General features: G+C 42.5%; 1 protein-coding gene across 5 annotated transcripts in view; it reads left to right on the top strand.

Annotated features, from left to right (window-relative positions):
• rps6kc1 (ribosomal protein S6 kinase B1) overlaps positions 1–11084 on the top strand; it is an 80183-nt gene extending 69099 nt beyond the window's left edge. For 2 of the 5 annotated variants that reach the window (XM_014205476.3, XM_045720932.2), the window contains exon 16: positions 1–1252. This exon is cut by the window's left edge and continues 844 nt beyond it. The gene's annotated coding sequence lies outside the window, so the exon portion shown is untranslated. Of the gene's footprint in view, positions 1253–2121; positions 2662–7382 lie in introns of those variants that run through there. The other 3 variants (XR_001329350.3, XR_001329349.3, XR_001329348.3) reach the window with 3 other exon arrangements.
• The last annotated feature ends 3702 nt before the right edge of the window (positions 11085–14786 follow it).

The raw sequence follows: 14786 nt of genomic DNA, 5'->3' as shown, positions 1-14786 counted from the left end.
GATTCTCCCGGACTGTCTAGTTTTTGTTTTGGTGATTGTTAGTTCTCAAAGATGATCTTATTTTAAAATATATAGCTCTTAGCTTTTCTACCTACTTTTATATCTGGTTTTAGTCGTTTCCGTTTACACTGAAAACATTTTATCCTGAAAGTTATTTGAATTTTTGCATATGAAAAAAAACTACATATTTTTGGGAGTGTTGACAACGATTGGCCACTGCTAAATGAATATAGGGGAAACACTGGCATTGTACACGGGAGATGCATTGTATAACAGTTGCCATGGTTGAACAATGGTTGAATGAAGGGTGAATATTGGTTGGATTATGGTTGAGTAATGTTTTTGTAGGGTTGTCTGAATGGTATAGTCGAAGGTGCGTTCATTTTTTTTACCCAGAGAAACCCACTACTGTACATCAGTGTTTTTATGTGCATTTGATAATATATTATATCATATTTAATGAAAAGACAACTATTATAGATTCAATAATTGATGTTCATGCATTGATCTCGTCATGTCCATTGTCATGTAGCCTAAAAACTCCCCATCTGTGTGTTGTCAAGGTAACTTGTAATGTCATTTATATTCATCTGTCTCACACCCAATCCTAATTCTCATTGGTGTCCACTTCTACTCTGACCAATTCCTACTACTTTCAATCACTCACTGCCTCTACACATTTTTTTTTTACAATGAATGTAGAGCTCCCATCGGATGACCTGACAGACTCCGCCTATTACAAGTCCCACTGTATGCTGCCTACCTTGTTAAAATGGCAGAACACTGTCACCCCCAATGTAACTCCTGCGCATCACATACTGCCTCCTGCGCATCCCATCACATACTGCCTGTAACTAACCACAGATCTAGGATCAGCTTACACTAACCCAATATAACCATAAACTACTCAGAGGAAAAACTGACTATAGACCAGTACTTGGACACCTTGATGATTTGAAAATCCCTATTCAAACCTGATTGATTCCTCTATTTTGTTCTGGCTCTCTGGTTAATTGATTGACTAACGGCATGGCATGGACCTAGCAGTTAGCCGTACACTTAGTCACTATCCATGTCCTACAATAACCTATTCTCTGAGATGCCAAACACTACCAGTGAGAGATGTATGTATGCCTACAATAGTTGGTTTTGTATGTTTCTTACTGTATCTAGCTATTCTCACTTACACATGTTTTATGTATTAGTCTGTCTTCTCTGGAATACAACTTAATAAACACACATCTGGATCATCTATCAGTGGTGGGGATCTGCTTCTTAGGCCTGTATGTGTGGATTTCACTGGGTGTGGTTTTAGTCAGTGGTTTAACATCTGCCATTTGTACTCAGTTCATGGTGGATCTGCCGGGTGTGTGTTTCTGGGGATACAGTCCCTCCCTCTGATCAGTAGGAGTGATGACACTCCTAAAGAGCTGCTGTCAGTCCTGCTGAGTATCACCCTGACCCTGATAGAAGCCAACACACACACACACACACACACACACACAAGTAAGGAGTTTTTAGAATTGCCAGTGTATCAGGTTCAGTGACTCTAGTTCCTGGCTGTGCCTTAGTAAGAACTGATTATGGGCTGATTGCTGGTTAATATCAAGACCTGACTCATTAGTTACACACAGGGTGAGAGGTTCGCTCCACCGCACTGACGTGTGTGTGTGTGTGTGTGTGTGTGTGTGTGTGTGTGTGTGTGTGTGTGTGTGTGTGTGTGTGTGTGTGTGTGTGTGTGTGTGTGTGTGTGTGTGTGTGTGTGTGTGTGTGTGTGTGTGTGTGACTGTAAAGGAATTATCCACTGCTTACAAAAGTCTCAGACTAAAGTCCCTTTTCCAGTTGGGACACAATCCACCAAGTGTATCAAGCCTTTCCAGGTTTGATGTCTTCAAAGGAGGGAAATGATGTTCCTTACAGTGCTTACTACATGTCTCACCTTATGGACCTTATTGCTATCATATAGTGTTTTCATGTTGTACAGCATAGTTTGTTGAACTGTCCTGCCCTTGGAACATTCTAGAATCCTCTCAAAGCCGCCTTGCCCTGGGAACAATGGCTCCTCACACACAAAGGACCCTAATGCCTGTGTGTGTGTGTGTGCGTGTGTGCGTGCCACAGGGAAGGACTCATCTAGTCAGGGGCTAGATTAAGAGGACATGCCAAGGTCCTCCCATGATGCAACAGAATGCTATCAGCTCAAGCCTCAGAGCGGAGCGCCACCAAGACCTGCAGGGAGGAGATCAACCTCTGATCCCCAGCAACTTACTGTTCCACTCATCCCTCTCTTCCTCTCTCTTTGTCTTTCTCTCCCTCACTCTCTGGCATCCACTGTTCTTCTGTCCTACACCCTGGCATCCTCTTCTTTTTGTATGTAACTCCCTTCTGGTGTCCTCTCTCTCTCTCTCTCTCCCATACATGCATGCAGCCAATTGGCTTTGCCCTCTGCGTCATACTGCTGGTGGTCAGGTTTTGTTTTTGTCTTTGGTGGTTTGACTTTCCTCCACAAAGCACAGGAGGACTCCAAATAGCCCAGGGTGGGACACACAGCTGAAGAGTTCTGCCGCTTACGATCCCCGGGCATCTTCTCCAGCTTCTGTCAGAGCCATGATGTTATAAAGAAGAGACGCAAAGCTTTTAGTAATAATAAAAAAAAAATTGAATTTAACTTGTGTAGCGCTATTCATTATTATTCAAAAGAATCTCAAAGCACATTAAAAGCAGACAGACAACACACCTGCCTTTCTGACGGTCACCTCCTCCAAAGGTCACCCCTCCGTAGGTACTGGTGCTCCATTGATGAACATTTGGTGATGCTACAGCTGCTGAAAAGTGCACACAAAGTACCCCCATCACCCCATGTCCCTCCACCCCATCACACTCACACCGACTTCCACCTCTTGGGATATATGCTACATGGTCAGAGTAGTGATATGAGGAAGGATGCGGGGGCTCTACAGGACTACAGTATAATAGAAAGGGTTGAGGTTAGGCACCAAGTGTATAGTAGCAGTTGTTCCACTGTCTCATTCCCCTGTTTCACTATAACAATGACAGGACAGGGTCAAGACTGCAGTATTTGGCCCAATCACAGATCTAGGATCAGATAACATGACCTTGATCTTAACTGTTAACTGCACTTCAGGGTAGCATCTTACATTGTGACCCTGTGACAGTTCCTTAGCCTCGCGGTGTAGATCACTAGTTGCTCACGGAGACAATTTCACAAGGTCAAAGGGAGTTCAGCGTAAACATTACAGGTTGTCCGGGTCATCGTTGTTAGCAATTGTAGGAATGTTGGGTGTGGAATACTTTATAGATATACAGTATTTGACCTTTGAACCTGTGATACTTATACAGGCCACACTTCGTAACCCGAAAGATAAATCACACTATTGGTTATTGCATGAGCAATGACACAATTGAATACAGTTTTTTTTCTCAAAATGATTGTATTCTACTTTACATGCCTGCATAGGCCAATTAAAACACACCTTGCAGGGCTACGCTTTTTTTCAGTTTGTGCATGAGCGAGAGAACAAGAGACTAACCCTAGGAGATATATCTGCTCTCTTCAAGCTGAGTTACACCAGGGTATTCTCTGTGAAACGTCCTCTAACTACTCCAGGTAGACGGGGCGGTTATTTTCTCCCTGAGCGCTGGTTATTCTACCTCACCTTCTGTGTCACATTGAATATGCAGACGGAGGACTTTTATATAATACTATATCCATCCGTGAGTCATATGGACTGAGTCAGATGTTAAGGAAGTCTCAACTGGCTCCCAAAACACGTGTCACAAGTAATCTCTCCCCCTGGACCTGAGGTGTCTCCTTTTGTTGTTGTGGCAGTGTGTGTGATGAGTGTGGAGCACTCTCTGGTGTGTTTAGGCATGCCGTTAGCGTCCCAGTAACATAGCATTAGCTTCCCGGTCAACTCAGTGGCCCGGCGCTGTCTCAACAGCTTGCTCACGCTCCGATACACACACCTTCTGTGGTTCTGCAGCACCGCTCATTAGTCCTCCTCTCCTCCTTTATCTCCTCTCTCTCTTTCTGCCTCTCTCCTTTCTGCTCTCGCTCCAGGCCAGGGCTGAGGAGGCCGCAGCAGGGGCCCGTGTTAGCACTTCCTCCCCCCTCTCTGTGTCATTGTCGCCGGGCACGGCTCAGAGGCACGGGTCCTTGACTTCCAGAGACAGCCAGAACGAGAGGGAGAAAAAGGGAGGGAGACAGAGTGCCATCAGATCACTTTCCCCTCCGTGTCTTGGGCTGTTGCGGGTGCCGCAGGCTTCCTGGAGGGGAATGTGACGCCTGTTAAGGAGCTGCATTCCCAGGAAGGCGGGCTGGGAGCGACACAGCGCTAATCTGTGATTCTCCGAGGGGAACTCTTCCTGGCGCCGAGACGCATTCTGTCACTGCACCGCCAGGGCCCCAGACCACATCGAGGAGGAGAGGAGAGGGGGAAGAAAAGGAGATAGGGTAGTTAAGCTGATGGCATCTCTCACATACAATGGCGATGGAAGGGGGGATAGAGGAGGGAGATAAGTGGGGGAGATGAGGGAGGTTATAAAGGAAGGCAGGTGACATCTTTCACATTCTGTGCATGGGGAGAGAGCGGGAGGTTAGAGAGGAGGGAGGAGATGAGGGTGTCTGGTGGGTGGGGAAGGAGGTTAGGAGAGAGAGGCAGAGGTTAGAGGCTGGTAGGCGTGAGAAAGGTGGAACCTGGGGGAGTTGGGGGGCTGAGCGGAGAGGGCAAGAGTGGGTTGGTGGGGGTGAGTTGCGTCTGTGGGCAGGAGGTGGGGGTTAGAGGACAGTCGTAAGGGGGTTCTTGAGGGAACACGGCGGTTCCTTGGTGCCCTGACACCTTATGGCATGGCCTGGAGGGAAACAGATGCTGCCAGCCTTGAGTAGGGCACAGATGAGACCGTTTAGAATGGGAGGACGTGCCTTGTCTTACCAAGGAAGGAGAGAGAGTGTGTGTGATTATAATGCCCTTCAAAAGAAACATGGCTAAAACAAACCACAGTGACATACAGTAGGATTTTTGATGAGGAAATAATCATTTCCCAATATGTACATCTGTTAGCACGTTTTAGAGCATGATGTTGCAAAAGATTGAAGATGTGAGCTTGAGAGAATGAGTCACAAAGGTTATTTAGGTAATAATGAGCCACAGTTCAGAATGTGAAATGTGATCCCTGCGTTACTTAAGTAGTTTAGGACTGTAGGTTCCAAGCCCACATGCCCACTGTCACTCTCAAACGCTGCTGTATATTACCGAAGCTGCTCTAAGTATTTCTCTGTGTAAGTAATACATCCCCTAGTTACCTTCCTCTTCCGAGCCTGAGTGAGTAGCTGAGGAGGTGTGTGTGTGTGTGTGTGGGGCGCACACGCTTGTGTGAATTGTGTCTCACATTAGCCTTTTTCCATTAAAGCAATTTCACCGCCCATTGTATTCCTGAAGAGGACCTGGGAAGTCACTAATGGTGTCTCACACACACACACGCAGACACAGACACACACACCTCTCACGGCGTGCTATCATCACCTGTCACCTGATTGCTGTGTAAAACACACACATTAGCATTGAATGAGACACATTATCACTCCTGATTATGTGACGCTAAGAGGTTTCATACAAAAAAGACCTCACACCTTCCCTCAACAATGCCTGGCGTTACTGAGATAAATGCATGTTTCAGAAAAGCTCTGGCACTCCAGAAGCCTGGAGACTGTGGTAATGGTTTTAATGGGCTCTTGTTATTCACATTCATTAGAGGCAATTTTATTATCAACGCTAATATAAATATTGATGTTTACATACCATTGTACATGTCACTATTTAAATAATTCCTGTAAAATAAAACAAAGAATGTAATGCATTGCTATTATATATGTACAGGACCAGTCAAAAGTTTGGACACACCTACTCATTTTCTTTATTTTTACTATTTTCTACATTATAGAATAATAGTGAAGACATCAGAACTATGAAATAACACATATGGAATCATGTTGTAACCAAAAAAGTGTTAAACAAATCAAAATATATTTTATATTTGAGATTTTTCAAATTAGCCACCCTTTGCCTTGATGATCGATAAAAAAAATGTTTTTTTAAATAAATGACAGCTTTGCACACTCTTGGCATTCTTTCAACCAGCTTCACCTGGAATACTTTTCCAATAGTCTTGAAGGAGTTCCATATATTGAGAACTTGTTGGCTGCTTTTCCTTCACTTTCCGGTCCAACTCATCCCAAATTATCTCAATTGGGTTGAGGTCGGGTGATTGTGGAGGCCAGGTCATCTGATGCAGCACTCCATCACTCTCCTTCTTGGTCAAATAGCCCTTACACAGCCTGGAGGTGTGTTGGGTCATTGTCCTGTTGAAAAACAAATGATAGTCCCACTAAGCGCAAACCAGATGGGATGGCGTATCGCTGCAGAATGCTGTGGTAGCCATGCTGGTTAAGTGTGCCTTGAATTCTAAATAAATCACTGACAGTGTCACCAGCAAAGCACCATCACACCACCTCCTGCATGCTTCACGGTGGGAACCACACATGCAGATCATACGTTCACCTACTCTGCGTCTCACAAAGACACTGCGGTTTCTCTTTGCTTATTTGAGCTGTTCTTGCCATAATATGGACTTAGCCCTATTTGGTAAAAGACCATCTTCTGTATACCACCCCTACCTTGTAACAACACAACTGATTGGCTCAAATGCATTGTCTTTTAACAAGGCACACCTGTTAATTGAAATGCATTCCAGGTGACTACCTCAAGAAGCTAGTTGAGAGAATGCCAAGAGTGTGCAAAGCTGTCATCAAGGCAAAGGGTGGCTAATTTTAAGAATCTCAAATATAAAATATATTTTGATTTGTTGAACACTTTGTTGGTTACTACATGATTCAATATGTGTTATTTCATAGTTTTGAAGTCTTCACTATTATTCTACAATGTAGAAATTTGTAACAATAAAGAAAAACCCTTGAATGAGTAGGTGTGTCCAAACATTTAACTGGTACTGTATATGTATGGCTTAATAAGGCGTAAGGAAGAACCTAATATAGACAGACACACACACACCAGTCAGAATGACAGAGGTGACAGCGGGAGGTTGTGCAGGTGGTCTGCTCTTCCCCGTCTTGATGAGAAACAGGAAGTGTCGGACATGTAAGCCGGACACGCTGGACACATGCTGGGGTCAGAGGTCGATGTCCTCTCCTCTCTGCCATGTTGTCTTAAGTCCTGCCTTCCTAATGAGGTCCAGTTACATCCGCCATTCCTCGGTCGTTAAAGGGGTGGTGGGGGGACAGGAGGGAAGAGGCTGTCATTGAATCATTTTTTTATCGTTTTCCTTTTTGTGTGCCCCTTCATCAGATAGAGGAGATCAGACCAGGGGGGGCTCCTTCCTCCTGCGGCTCAGCAGGGTCACTGGGCGGTGGGGCTGGAGGGGTCCAGGTGGTGGGCTGAGGCTGGAGGATCATCCTGAGGCACAGACAGAACTGGAACATGGAAGAGCTCCTCTGCTGATATTCCGAGTCACAGGAAATTATTGAATGTAGTTTAATGGCAAAATAGCCTCAGCACGTTGATTGTCGCACGGTGCCTATCATAAGTATTGGATTTCTTCACATTGTGTTGTGTAACAAAGTGGGATTCAAATGGATTTAATTGTCTTTTTTTTTTAACGATCGGCACAAAATACACTATTTACTCTATAATACTCTAATGTCAAAGATGAATGAAAAACACCAATTTACCTTGATAAGTATTAACCCCCCTGAGTCAATTCATGCTAGAAATACTTTTGGCCGCGTTTACAGCAGTGAGTCTTCTTGGGTAAATTACTTTAGTGCCTTGTTGCATACATGATGCATGTTTTGGAATATTCTGTATATTTGTAGTCTTCTTTTCAATCTGTCATTTAGGTCATTATTGTGGAGTCACTACGATGTTGTTGATCCATCCTCAGTTCTCTCCCATCACAGTCATTGAACTTTCTTGCTGTTTTAAAATCACCAATGGCCTCATGGTGACATCCCTGAGCAGTTTCCTTCCTGTCCTGCAGCTCAGTTCAGAAGGACGACTGTATCTTTGATGTGTCTGGGTGGTTTAATACATCATCCACAGCATAATTATTAACTTGACTATGCTTAAAGAAATATTCACTGTCTGATTTGTTATAATTACCCATCTACCAATCATTGCACTTCTTGGTCTTTGTAGTTGAATCTGTGCTTTAAATTCAATACTTGACTGAGGGACCTTACAAATGTTGTATGTATGGGGGGCAGAGGAAGGGGTAGTCAAAAATCACCCCTATTATTTCACACAGTGAGCCATGTCAGTTATGGGATTTTTTTAAATCACAATTTTACTCCTGAAATGATTTAGGCTTGCCTACACATTGGGGGTGAATATTTATGCAACGACTTCATTTTTGTTATTTCATGTATATTAATTTGTAAAAATGTGTAGAATTTTCTGTTCACTTTGACATTATGGAGTATTCTTTGTAGATAAATGACAAAAAAAAATTATAATAAACTATTTCAATCCCACTTTGAATTGCAGCAAAACGTGAAAAAATCTAAGGGGGTGAATATTTATGATGCCTACTGTATATTGGAACAGCTCATTCCTGCTACACTATAAATACCTAATAGCAAGAAAGTGAGAGAGAAAAGCAGAGTACATACATTCACTGGACAGTTTATTAGGTACACCCATCTAATACCAGGTTGGACCCCTCTTTGCCACCAGAACAGCCTGAACAACGTCGGAAACGTTCCACAGGGATGTTGGTCCATGCTTACACGATGGCATATCGCAGTTGCTGCAGATTGGACGGCTGTACCTCAATTGTCCAGTGTTGGTGATCGCGTGCCCACTGGAGCCGCTTCTTCTATCCTTTTTAGCTGAAAAGAGTGGAACCCGGTGTGGTCGCCTGCTGCGATTGCCCATCCGTGACAATGTTCGAGTGGTGCGCTCCGAGATGCCGTTCTTCACGCTGAGCCATTATTTGTCTATTTATGGCCCCCATGTTAGCTTGCATGATTCTTGCTGTTCTCCTTTGACCTCTCATCAACATGCTGTTTTCGCCCACAGGACTGCCGTTGACTGGAGGTTTTTTGTTTGTCGTACCATTCTCTGTAAACCCAAGACACTGTTGTGTGTGTGAAAAGCCCAGAAGGCTGGCCATTTCTTAAATACTGAATCCGGCGAGTCTGGCATCGACGATCATACCACGCTCAAAGTCGCTTAGGTCACTTGTTTTACCCATTCCAACATTCAATCGAACAGTACATGAATGCCTCGATGCCTGTCTGCCTGCTTTACATAGCAAGCCATGGCTCGTGACTCATTGTTTGTAGGAGCGATCTATTTTCGTGAATGGGGTGGTGTACCTAATGAACTGTAGCCTTCAAAGAGAAAGAAACAGGAGAGAGAGAGAGGCAGGCAGAGAGGAAGAGAGAGGGAGAGTACTGGAACTCCTTGGATGTTAATGGTTTTGCTTCCACACCTGTCACCCTGCACACATGCATACAGAGGTCTTTGATAATTACATAATCGTCCGGGAGTACAGAACCATGGAAATGGACATGATGAGTTGTGTTCCGATCTGTGGGTCTCCTCCATCTATTTCCATTATTGTAATGTACTGCTGCTGATGACCTGTACTCACACAATTAGCAGCTACTGAGAGGACTGCCCTCGGAAAGAGACCTGCACTGACACACACCTTCTGGGAATGTGTGGACGTTTTCATTTGTCTTTTTCTTTATATATATTTTTTGCATTTTATTTACCTAGAATTTACTCTAAATGTAAATCTATGGTTTGGGAGTAGGCCTAGTTGGTAGGAGGGAAGAGGTGCATACTGTAAATGTGTAACCCACAAGGTACCATGGTTTCTTGAGATGTGTGTAGTGTAGGCTGTGGGCTCCACCCTGGTCACTCCCTAGCCATGCCCATAAGCACTTCCTGGTTTGCCAGGAAGGGGGAAGCCATCTTGATTGAATGTGTGATCAGAAATGTTTGTAACTACAGTAGAAACATTTTTATAGTTTAAAAGACTAGTTTCTCAATTCCATACAAAGGATAACATTCTCAAATACTTTTTTAAAGAGCGGCTGAACTCACCGATTCCGCATATGTTTTTCTGCTGCTCATTAAGAAAAACAAGATTTATGGTTATTGTATTTTTTTGTCTCTTGAGGCACGATAGCAATAACATATCGACTACTGTCTTCTCAAAATAGTCTGAATTAATCTAACATAAATCAAGATATATGTTATTAATTTTGACTGTTTGGTGCAGTATTTCTCAAGTAAAAAAATGTGCATGAAAAACTATTCTATTTCCAGGGTGTCTGTCTGACAGTGTTTCATAGTGAATCGTGTTACAAAACAGGTCGCGGTGGAACACAAGATGCTCGCGAATGGGTTTAAAATTTTGTAACATGATTGTTAGAATGCAAGTGCGCATCGTCTTGATTTTACTTACATTTTTGCCAAGAACAGTGGCGGATTCTGGCTGTTATGATTCGATAGAGCGCAATCACCACAGTTGGTTCTCCATGCATGACAATTCTCCCTAGGCATTACCATCCCGTGTTAGTGGGCAAGTGGGCATGATTGTAATCCAAACTCAACCCTCATGTAAATCGTGACGACCTGAGTTAGACAAATCTCACGAAACTCAGTTTTGGAATATACTGACTTTATGACACAAATTATCCTACTTACACTTTTGTTTGTCATTTTTGGCTCTGGAGTAAATGTTTCTGACTAATATCGATGCCACACAGGCTGTTTTCAACCAGAGAAGTAATTTTTTTGCGTTCAGTTGCCCTTAAGGCATATTGTATTGATTATCATGTGAAGTTTCCTCTGTGGACTACTGCTTCTAAAGACCAAAGTTTGGAATGCTATTTCCAAGGTCTACTGATGTTGGGCTTTTCTTCTGTGGACTACTTTCCTTTGAATATTATACTGAACTGCACAACTGATCTGATTTCATTTCTTGCAGCAGGGACGGAATTTAATTAAACATTTTCTTTCATTGATGCACAGCAACATTGTTGCTCAACTGAAATAGAGACTTGATTTTGCATTTCCATTTGTGATTAAGAGACTGAGAGTTCTCTGAGAGTTCGAGATTTGTGGGTTGATTCTGTATGCCAGCTGATTCATTTGTAAATACACATCATTCTTCACATGACATTCGTGCCCTCAATAGTTTTTCTATTATTGGCGTTGAGTTTAGTGCTGACTGACCGTTGTAGATATTTACAGCAAATGATAAGGCTTGAATCCATCTCTTTCCCTTTTTTATTCTCTTCAATGGCTCTCATCTTCTGAATCTCTTCTCTCTGTGAATATGTTTCCTTCCTCTCTTTCTCTTTCTCCCCCTCCTTCTCTGCGTCTGTGATCTTTGGAGAATAGGTTGTTGATTCTGGTCTGGGCCTTGGCTCCTGCTCTCTGGTCTTGGCCACACTTCGATCAGCCTCTGATTGGATCAGGGCTTTTGTGATGGCTGATGGGACAGATTTAAGCCAAGTGGCACACACTGAGCGTGCTCAGTAGCGGGCAGATGGACGCCGAGTGAAAGAGCTGTGATTTCTCATTGTGTCTCTGCGTCTTTAGGGGTGCGTCTCGTACCCCCAAAGCAGATCCAACGTCCAAAAGCACTATTCACAAATCAGTGGTGAGCGCTTTCCCAGTCCAAAGAAACGCCTCTCCAAGATCCTGTCCCTAAGTGTAACCAGGACTGGACCATGAGGAGTTTAGAGTGGAATGTAGAGGACAACACATACCTGCTCACAGGTATTAATGTCTGGGCTATAGGGATGGGCTCAATTTAAGAAAATAATTCAAATCCTCATAAATTATAATAATAATATTACTGTAATATAAGTGCAAGGATAAAAAAATATATGTAATGTCCCTAAAGCATGAACGGATTAAATTGTTAACCTTAACCCTAGTGTAATAGCTCTTTTGTTAACCTTAACCCTAGTGTAATAGCTCTTTTGTTAACCTGTTGAGGACAGACGTTCCGCTAGCGGAACCCCGTTCCGCCTGCGGAACCCCTAGCCAACAGCCAATGGCATCGCACGGCGCGAAATACAAAACCAACTAAAATTACAAAATTCCATTTTTCAAACAATCAACTATTTTACACCATTTTAAAGATAAGACTCTCGTTAATCTAACCACATTGTCCGATTTCAAAAAGGCTTTACAGCGAAAGCAAAACATTAGATTATGTTAGGAGAGTACATAGACACAAATAATCACACAGCCATTTTCCAAGCAAGCATATATGTCACATAAACCCAAACCACAGCTAAATGCAGCACGAACCTTTGATGATCTTCATCAGATGACACTCCTAGGACATTATGTTATACAATACATGCATGTTTTTTTCAATCAAGTTCATATTTATATAAAAAAACAGCTTTTTACATTAGCATGTGATGTTCAGAACTAGCATACCCACCGAAAACTTCCGGTGAACTTACTAAATTACTAATGATAAACGTTGACACAAATACATAAAAATTATTTTAAGAATTATAGATACAGAACTCCTTTGTGCAATCGCTATGTCCGATTTTAAAATAGCTTTTCGGCGAAAGCACATTTTGCAATATTCTGAGTACATAGCTCGGCCATCACGGCTAGCTATTTTAACATCCGCCAACTTCGGGGTCACCTAAACTCAGAATTACTATTAGAAAAATTTGATTACCTTTGCTGTTCTTCGTCAGAATGCACTCCCAGGACTTCTACTTCAACAACAAATGTTGTTTTGGTTCCAAATAATCCATAGTTATATCCAAATACCTCCGTCTTGTTCATGCGTTCAGGTCACTATCCGAAGGGTAACGTGCGAGCGCATTTCGTGACAAAAAATTTAAAAATATTCCATTACCGTACTTAGAAGCATGTCAAATGCTGTTTAAAATCAATTTTTATGCTATTTTTCTTGTAAAATAGCGATAATATTCCAACCGGGTAACGTTGTATACCATTCAAAGAGAGAAAGAAAAACATGGCGAGTTCTCGTGACCGCGCATCTCCAGTCTCACTGTCCCCAGGCTGACCACTTACAAACTCTGCTCCTATACTTTGCCCAGAGACAGCAGACACCCCATTCCACATTCTGGCGGCTTTAGAGAGCCAATGGAAGCCTTAGAAAGTGTCACGTTACAGCACAGATGCTGTAATTTCAATAGAGATGTAACAGAAGAACAACAAATTGTCAGACAGGGCACTTCCTGCATGGAATCTTCTCAGGTTTTGGCCTGCCATATCGCGTTCTGTTATACTCACAGACACCATTCAAACAGTTTTAGAAACGTTGGAGTGTTTTCTATCCAAATCTACTAATTATATGCATATTCTAGTTTCTGGGCAGGAGTAGTAACCAGATTAAATCGGGTACGTTTTTTATCCGGCCGTGAAAATACTGCCCCCTATCCCAAACAGGTTAACCTTAACCCTAGTGTAATAGCTCTTTTGTTAACCTTAACCCTAGTGTAATAGCTCTTTTGTTAACCTTAACCCTAGTGTAATAGCTCTTTTGTTAACCTTAACCCTAGTGTAATAGCTCTTTTGTTAACCTTAACCCTAGTGTAATAGCTCTTTTGTTAACCTTAACCCTAGTGTAATAGCTCTTTTGTTAACCTTAACCCTAGTGTAATAGCTCTTTTGTTAACCTTAACCCTAGTGTAATAGCTCTTTTGTTAACCTTAACCCTAGTGTAATAGCTCTTTTGTTAACCCTAACCCTAGTGTAATAACTCTTTAGTTAACCTTAACTCTAGTGTAATAGCTCTTTTGTTAACCTTAACCCTAGTGTAATAACTCTTTTGTTAACCTTAACCCTAGTGTAATAGCTCTTTTGTTAACCTTAACCCTAGTGTAATAGCTCTTTTGTTAACCTTAACCCTAGTGTAATAGCTCTTTTGTTAACCTTAACCCTAGTGTAATAGCTCTTTTGTTAACCCTAACCCTAGTGTAATAACTCTTTAGTTAACCTTAACTCTAGTGTAATAGCTCTTTTGTTAACCTTAACCCTAGTGTAATAGCTCTTTTGTTAACCTTAACCCTAGTGTAATAACTCTTTTGTTAACCTTAACCCTAGTGTAATAACTCTTTTGTTAACCTTAACCCTAGTGTAATAGCTCTTTTGCAAGTCAAATGAAAGTGTCAGTTTAGTCACAGTTGTCTCCAGCTGTTGACGATGATGTCAGAGGTAAGGGAGAGATTTGGGTACCAAAACAGCTGCACAAATGTCTATCTTTTAAACACACCCCAACCCGCTTAGCAACTTAAAAGGGTTAAACGATTGGGGCTAAAAGTTAAAATATCAAATATCACAAACCTCTACCCTCTCTAGCAACCTCTGGTCCTGAATAGGATTTACCACATGGGTGAGTATAACGTAGTTTCTACTCGTGTGTGTGTGTGTGTGTGTGTGTGTGTGTGGTGTGTGTGTGTGTGTGTGTGTGTGTGTGTGTGTGTGTGTGTGTGTGTGTGTGTGTGTGTGTGTGTGTGTGTTTGCCGATTACTGCAGATTACTTACACCCATGTAAAAACAGGAATTAGTTCCTAATAAGAAGTGCTTAAGGCCTAAAAACGTCAAAGATAATCATTAGGCAGCAGGGGGAACATCTCCCTGTATCACGCAAGCCCTCCCTTGCCCTCCATCACACATTTAAAATGAGTAAATACCCCACCCCTCCTCTTTCTAGTCCTCCATTCCCTC

The sequence above is a fragment of the Salmo salar genome, chromosome 06 (genome assembly GCF_965601325.2).
Source record: "Salmo salar chromosome 06, fSalSal1, whole genome shotgun sequence".
In the NCBI taxonomy this organism is placed as follows: domain Eukaryota; kingdom Metazoa; phylum Chordata; class Actinopteri; order Salmoniformes; family Salmonidae; genus Salmo; species Salmo salar.
This window is presented reverse-complemented; position numbering and strand designations above follow the sequence as displayed.